The sequence below is a fragment of the Parus major genome, chromosome 4A, assembly GCF_001522545.3.
Source record: "Parus major isolate Abel chromosome 4A, Parus_major1.1, whole genome shotgun sequence".
Taxonomy (NCBI): Eukaryota; Metazoa; Chordata; class Aves; order Passeriformes; family Paridae; genus Parus; species Parus major.
This window is the reverse complement of record NC_031772.1, coordinates 1856095-1863747: the sequence shown is the minus strand read 5'-3', so window position 1 is coordinate 1863747 and position 7653 is coordinate 1856095. Positions and strand designations below refer to the sequence as shown.

The 7653-nt window shown below is 41.0% G+C and overlaps 1 long non-coding RNA gene across 2 annotated transcripts in view; it reads right to left on the bottom strand.

The window, feature by feature from the left end:
* LOC109022623 overlaps nt 1–7653 on the bottom strand; it is a 41808-nt gene that overhangs the window by 7985 nt on the left and 26170 nt on the right. The gene's annotated exons all lie outside the window — the stretch shown is intronic.

The window sequence follows — 7653 nt, the reverse complement described above, 5'->3', positions numbered from 1 at the left end:
AACTTTACACCAAAAACTGCATCTTCAGGAAACAACATTTATAACTTTACACCAAAAACTGCATCTTCAGAAAACAACATTTATAACTTTACACCAAAAACTGCATCTTCAGGAAATAACATTTATAACTTTACACCAAAAACTGCATCTTCAGGAAACAACATTATATATAACTTTACATCGTGTCTAAAAAAAAACAGCACCCTAAATTTTTGGGGCTTGCTTTACAAAGCAAGCTAACAGTTTCCTTTCTTATGCCTGAAGCTTTGCAATCACTCTGTTTCTGAACTCTATTTTTTCATTAGTCTTATGCTTCCAAATATAATCTATTATTTGGCAGCAAAGGCAGCAAAACATTTGTTGCCTCTCAGTACAGCTGCAACCAATTGGATTTTAAAAAATGGTATTGGCTATCCAGCAGTCCCTCTGTCATGTTGATTTTTCCATGGAAACAGTGTTATATTTTTTTCCTCTGGGGGGGTGGGTGGTGCTGGAAGAGGATGCAGAAATGCATTTCCAGTGTTCTCTGCTTTCCCAGTTCTCATCCCTCCACACACCAGCCACAGGGACTGGACAAGACTCCCCAGCTGCTCCCTGGGGATTTAAAACTTCTTTAAAGCATATTGTATAAAACAATCTTTTGTCTTTTCATTCTTGGGCTTGCCAGCATAAAAAAAGTCCAAACTACATCATTGTACCCAAAGAGGACACTTGAGACACCTCAGAGCTACCCAGCCACCTGGTGCCTGTAGCCTTAAAAGTGTAATTCCTGAACACTTCAGATACCTGCAATGCCAAGGGCGTGTTTTAGTTCAAATTAAGATCTTACTGTCAGGTATAATAAGTAAAAATGTAAATAAAGTGAGTAAAAATGAAAATAAACTAGAAATCCAGAAGTGCAGGTAGCAGATGAGGGGACAAGCCCTCACCTGAGCCCAGCTGAGGCATTTGCAGGGCTGGGGGCAGGGGAGGTGGGAATTCCTCCCTTCCAGAATTGCAGTTTACCTCTGCAAAACACGAGGAAAACAACAAAACTGGTGAGAGGAACAAGCACATTGATTGAGCCAAGTGTCTCAGAGCTGTAGGACTCATTCATCAAATACAAAAGCTGACTTCTGTTTTAAGGCTGCATTAGGAAGGGGAAGAAGAAAAGCCCCACAAAACCACAGGAACTGCAATCACTGCTGATCCCAGCAGTGTGGAACACATCAGGAATGCTCTTGTTGCTCTTGGGCCTCTCAGGGAACTATTGACTCTATAAACTCACCAGGTTTCTCAGAATTTTGTGAGGTTTCCTAGACATAAAGCCAATATATTCAAATGAGTTCCATGATTTATGTAGGATGTGGGAGAGACACTGTGATGCTAAATGAAGTTGTATTCTGCTGCTCCAGAATCCAGCTCAGTAACTGTCATTGATCCTTCTGCTTGACTTCATCAATATTTAAGCTACTCAATTTTGACAAACATTTCATAATGTAGTTTCTGGTAATTGTTCTCCTTATCTATAATAAATTTTCCTATATATTAAGTTTAATGAGCTATCCAAAGCACTCCCACCAGCTCAAAAACACTAACACAAGCAGGATTTGACAATATAATTATTTATCAGTCCATGGGATAAAGAATTAAAAATGCATATGGATGAAATGTGTGTTATCATTTTGAGGATTTATAGACAAAAGGAAGTTAAAATAAATAATTAGAACAATACAAAAGAACAGACACAGATCAGAGAAAATACTCTCAGGGCATCAATGAGTAATTTATTAAAATAGCACATAATAAATGAAACTCTGGCATAAGGGTGCCAGAGCAGTCTCCCTCCTAAATTCATAACCAGTACAAGTCTGCAAGGCATTTATGAGGAGACAAATCCCCCTGGGCCTTCCCCCTCATCTGTGTCCCACAAAGTCAAAACAAGTTTTTGCTGCTGTCATCACTGGTAGCACTGAAAGTCCACAGACACTTTCTTGTGAGAGTAGACAAATTCCCTAAATTTCAACCAGCTGGGGCAGGACAAGCAGGATGAAGCCATCAGTCTGGCATTAAGGCAACTAAAATTCATCTTAGCTTGACAAGATGTATCAGTCATTCCCCAGTGATTTCTCAATCAAGGCAACTGAAGGAGTATTTAAAAAAAACCATCCAAACCAACGCAGCACTCCAGATATAGCTATTTTAGTGGCTGCCCCTGTGAAAAGAAGCCTATAACAACATCTTTAAAGTCAGTTTGAGGAGCAGGAGCTGATGTCAGATTGGATCTTTGCTGGAGCAAGGGTGACTCCCAGCAGGTGCCTCACCACCAAGCCCTGGCACAGCTCTGCTGGCTCCAGACAGATCCCATGGCTGGCTTAAAGCTCCAAAGTGTGGAAACCCACAAGGTAGAATTCATCATCCTCATCATCATCCTCATCATCATCCTACTTTGGAATGGAATGTCAAGGCCTGAAGGGCTTTCTTTGCCTTCCACATCCCAGCAGTGTGACAGAACCACAGGACAGGTTTCATTAAAATGAAGTTACTCTGCAGTTTGACAACTTCACACAGTTAAGAAAGCACAACTACAACATCTTCCCTGGTCCCTCCTCTTCAATTGCCATTTTTTGGTAGCTCTGTGTCATGAAGTATTTCTCAATAATCATTGTCTAACTTGCACTATTCAAATCACTCTGCTTTTTGACCTTGTTTCACTCTCCACAGTAGAAACCCTTTAATTCCGATAATCACGCTGTGTTTGGATTCTGAAGTGACAGAACTCAAACAGCAATCAGATCCTCACAGAGGTTTTTGAAAATACTTCTTATTTCCCAATGACTTGCCCTGCTTTGCTTGCAGTGCCCATCCTTCACCCCTCCCCTCACACACAACCCTGTGCCCATCTCCCAGGACAGCACTGGCTGCCCAACAAGGTGACAGTGCCCAGGCACTGCCCCAGCTTGGCAAGGTCATAAATAAATGTCACTCAACAGTAGCCAGCACTTCTTTGTTGTTCCAGGCCCTCCAAAATAAATCAAACCCACCCCACATGCAATTTCTACAGAAAACCAGCACCTCCAATATCCTCATTTTTGGACGAGTCCAATACAGAAATCCCTTGTGGCTCTCATTGCTGACACTTGGTTTGCAATCTCAGCTTGGCATTTATGGAGTAACAAGTTCCTGTTGTTCACTTACACTTTATTTTACATCCTCAGGGTTGATTTAATAGAAGCAAATCCAAAGCAGATCTGCCTACTGTGCAAATTTGCCTGACATAACAGAATCACAGAATGGCCTGGCTTAGAAAGGACCTTAAAGATCATCTTGTTACCTACAAAAATCAACATAAAACAAGGTAATAAACCTCATGTTTACACAGACACCAGTCCTGTACTCTTTATTATTACAGGTTGCTTTGCCTTCAAGTTTTCTCTACACAAATACTTAAACAGGGATTAGAAAATGAAATTCAGCCATAACAGACAAAACAAGATCCTGACTCTGATCTTCCTGCAAAGCCCTGGATGTTCTGGAGAGCTCCACACTGCCCAGCAGGATAAGTAATTCTCAGAACATTTATACCAAATAACAGCTGCTTAAAAATAAATAAACAAAGATAAACTTGGGTTCCAAGTCTCCTCTACTGGTATCTTATTATTGGCACATCTGTGGGGCAATTCTGAAGAAATGTTATTTTAGAAACATAGTTTAGCTATAGAAAGATCCATTTAAATTACAATTAAAATTCTCTTAGAACAGTTCAAGGACCACAGTAACCACCATTAATTCTTACATTTTTCTAGATTGTTGCATGAAAGTTCACCTAAGTATTATTGAACTTGAGTTAAAATAGCAGTAATAATAAACCTTATTTCACTAGGGGAAAAAAATCATTTTTGATAAAGCAGCAACTTAGAAAAATTTAAGCTACTCGTTGCTGGAAGCAATCACATGAATATATTCAAGCACATGATCTGTCTTCGTTGTGTAATAAGCTCCACAGAGATTGTTATTAGTCACAGATAATAATTCCCACTGTTACAGAAAATCTGTGCTCAAAATAGTACCTCCCAAGGAAAAAATTCATTGCAAAGGCAATAAAGCTTGGTATGACAATCCTCAAGTTGGGGAATTGGGAAGGAAAACTGAGAGCTTGCACAAAATCATCTGTCATTTCAGGAAAAGCAGCAAAGCAATCAGACCTTCTAAATTATGCTGCAGGAGGGGGAAAATACCTCTTGTGAACTACAAAAAAATTAGTATATTTACCTTTTTAAGTTAATTCAATTATTAAACTATGGGTTTAAGCTCACTCTGAGTATTAATGAGCCCCAGCTTTTGGCTCTAGGAAGTGAGAATTTGATTTTACAGCTTAAATGAAGGAAAATTTTAATGGGATACATTGGATAGATTCAAAAGGAAAATCAACACGTTAGACAGCAGATTCATCCTTTCCTAGCAACAAGAAAACGTCAAGTGTGTCATCCTGGCTCCACCATGCTCTTTAATGTGTGAAGTCTCATTAACAGAACAACAAGAAGCTTCCAGGAAGGAAGAGCACATTTAGTATTTGCTACAGAGGGCTAAAAAGAACACAAACAAGAACATTCCACTGCTGATAATTTTAACTTGCTTAACTGAAGCGAACAGACACAGCAATGTTTGATGGGGCTGTCATCAGTGGACAGATGTTACTCTATTACAGAACACAGAGTGACATCTCAACTCTCCATTTCCAAGGCAGCTCCAGACCAAATTCCTCAGACTTCCCACACTGAGCAGATCTAGAAAAGCAAATACAAGCATAAAAAAAGGGAAGAATTTCCTTATTCATATGGTTTGTTCCTTTAAATCGAAGAGAATTATTTAGGTATACAATAAGGACATAAACCAAAGGAGAATCTGTTCTCAGCAGAAAGAGCTGAATCTCTGCTATTAAAAGAGTATTAAGCTGCATCTTTGAGCAGCTCACTTGCAGAGATCTCCACAGGATCCAGCAAGAAGCGTTCTTCTGGCAGGAGAGCAGCAGCCTCACAGCCAGCTGCACATGCAGAACATCTGGTGAGCCCTGGGGGGATTCTGCACTGTCCCTGTGCCCAGGACAGCGCTGCAGGACTCCAGCAAACCCTGCTGGCCTCAGCAAGGTCACTGCAGGGGGACACAGTGCCCAGGACACTGGGACCACAACACCTGGAGCAAGCCAGGCTTCACCTGAACCGTGGGGATGGCAGGGGCTGCATTAAAAACCTGACATGGAGAGAGCTCTCCACACTGCTGTCACACAAACTCCTGCAGCTGCAACAGCTGCACTGCTCATTCCTGACTCTGGCCATGGAAAAGGCCAAACACACCGAGGATCCACAAGTTTTTGATGTTTTAGTGCATTTATTTCACAGGAGTGAGAACTGTGAATGTCCTGAGCGCTCCCACCAGCAGACACATTTAAATCATTCCAGTATTTTATTCTGGATTAAATCATCCTTTTGGGTTAAATTAAGACAGAGGGTGTGCTCAGCAAACCCATCTGATGGAGCCTCACTGGGATAAGGTTTTTGAACCTACAGGACCCAGAACCAGCTTTAAGTGGCTGCTGCCTTCCCACCCCAAATGCAGAGGCATCAACTGCAGTGTCTTACTGCACAAAGTTGGATTATCACCTGGAACATCACCAGAATTACATTTACTTGTTGAGAACCTTGGCACAATTTCTGAAAAAAAAAAAAAAAAAAAAAACAAACAAAAAAACAAACCAAAACACCACAAAAGGGAAAAGCAAGGCTGTTGAAGTAGTCACAGTGCTCAGGATTTCAGGATTCAGGCATCTGGCTGGACCCCATCAGTGCATCCACAATGAATGCTAACAGAGTTAAAGGTAATGAAAATGCTTGTGAGATTAATCTGCTTCTTCCACTAATCTTGTGTGGCTAAAAAAAGCATTTCTTGTTCCACACTTGGTGCATAAAGAAGCCCTTGGATGAAGGGTGATGCCAAGACAGGATTTGCACCTCTGGGCTAATGAACATTTCCTCCACAGCTGCACCTCTGAACATTTACCTGGCCCCAATATGGAAACTTTGCTCTTGGAATTACAAACACCTTCTCCCAGTGTTCTCAGGAAAGGATTGCAGTATTTTCTTCACTAGAATTAGGTTAAATAGACAAAGTAAGTTTCTTCTCTGTTGTAACTAACACAATTTGACACTGAAAATTTAACCCTATTTGAAATTAATCCTCTTTCTCAATCTGAGGCTGAGGAAATAGCTGTAAGCCCCAAATGGTTTGCTTGGTCAAACTGAAGTAGAAATCCTGATAATTTATAGTTATCAACTGGGCCTGTCACAAAAATACACTGATAATTAAGCAGCTCTTACATTGCTATAAGAACAAATTCACAGTCTTAATATACCTTCAATTTGGAAGCATTTTTATCAGTTCAGGTGAACTTCAGTTGCAGAGACCTTGATTTTTCTTTGGACCTTTACTTTTTTAGTGTTCCTTCCTTAGCAAAACACAACTTCTTGACACTTGATAAAAAACAAAGTTAGCCAGGTTTTATCAGTAATGCAGAATTATTCATTCCTTTGGATTTGTTATGAGTTTCATCAAACGAACTTTGCTGAGATTCATCATGAGGATTTTTATTATGTTTACAGTTACTGAAATAGTTCAGTTTATTACTAGTGCTTGCTGCTGAAAGGCTGATATTTCAGTTTAACAGGTCTATCAGTTCTCAAGTTTGTAACACAAATATCAGAATATAATTTTAAGATTCATATTTTTGTACTTATTGGCTTTGCGTAGGATTTTACAGCTTAAAAACAGTGTAGTGTTTGAATCATGGATTGCATATTCAGAATGCACTTATAAAACATGAACATAAAATAAAATAAATGGGACTAAAACACTTTTTTTTATTAGGAATCAGATACCTCTTTTACTCCAAGCTCATTAATTATCTTGGGTAATATTACTTGAATCATTGGCAAAAAGATTTTCCAGTTGACTCTGGTCACAGGGGAACATTTCACTGTCAGTCCTGGTGAAGATACTTTTAAACAAGGATTTAATCCCATTCACTTGGCATCAGAATTAGCAGGAAACTGGAGTATAGCTGGAATTGTGAGTGCAGTAATGTAATTTGTACAGTTTGAACTCCTGAGTCCCCTTTTTCCTGCCCGAATCTGATTTTCTCTCCTGTGGCTCTCGTGCCCTCAGTCTGTTCTTGCTGAGCTGCCTGTGGGAAAGCAGAAACTTTGCACTCAAAGTGTCCCTGCACTGCTGTTCTGAGCAGGGAATCCTGGAATGGCTTGGCCTGGAAAGGACCTTCAAAATCAGCCCCTTCTCCCCTGCCATGGCAGGGACACCTCCCCCTGTCCCAGCCCCAGTGTCCAGCCTGGCCTTGGGCACTGCCAGGGATCCAGGACAGCCCCAGCAGCTCTGGACACCTGTCCCAAAGCCCCCCAACCCTTTTAGGAAAGGACTTGTGCTGAACCTCTGATCTAAACCCACCCTCCTTCAGCTCCAGGCCATTCCCCTCCTGCTGTCACTCCAGCCCCTGGCCAAGGCTCCTCTCCATCCCTCTCAGAGCTCCTTCAGGCACTGGAAGGGGCTCTGAGGTCTCTCCAGAGCTCCTTCAGGCACTGGAAGGGGCTCTGAGGTCTCTCCAGAGCT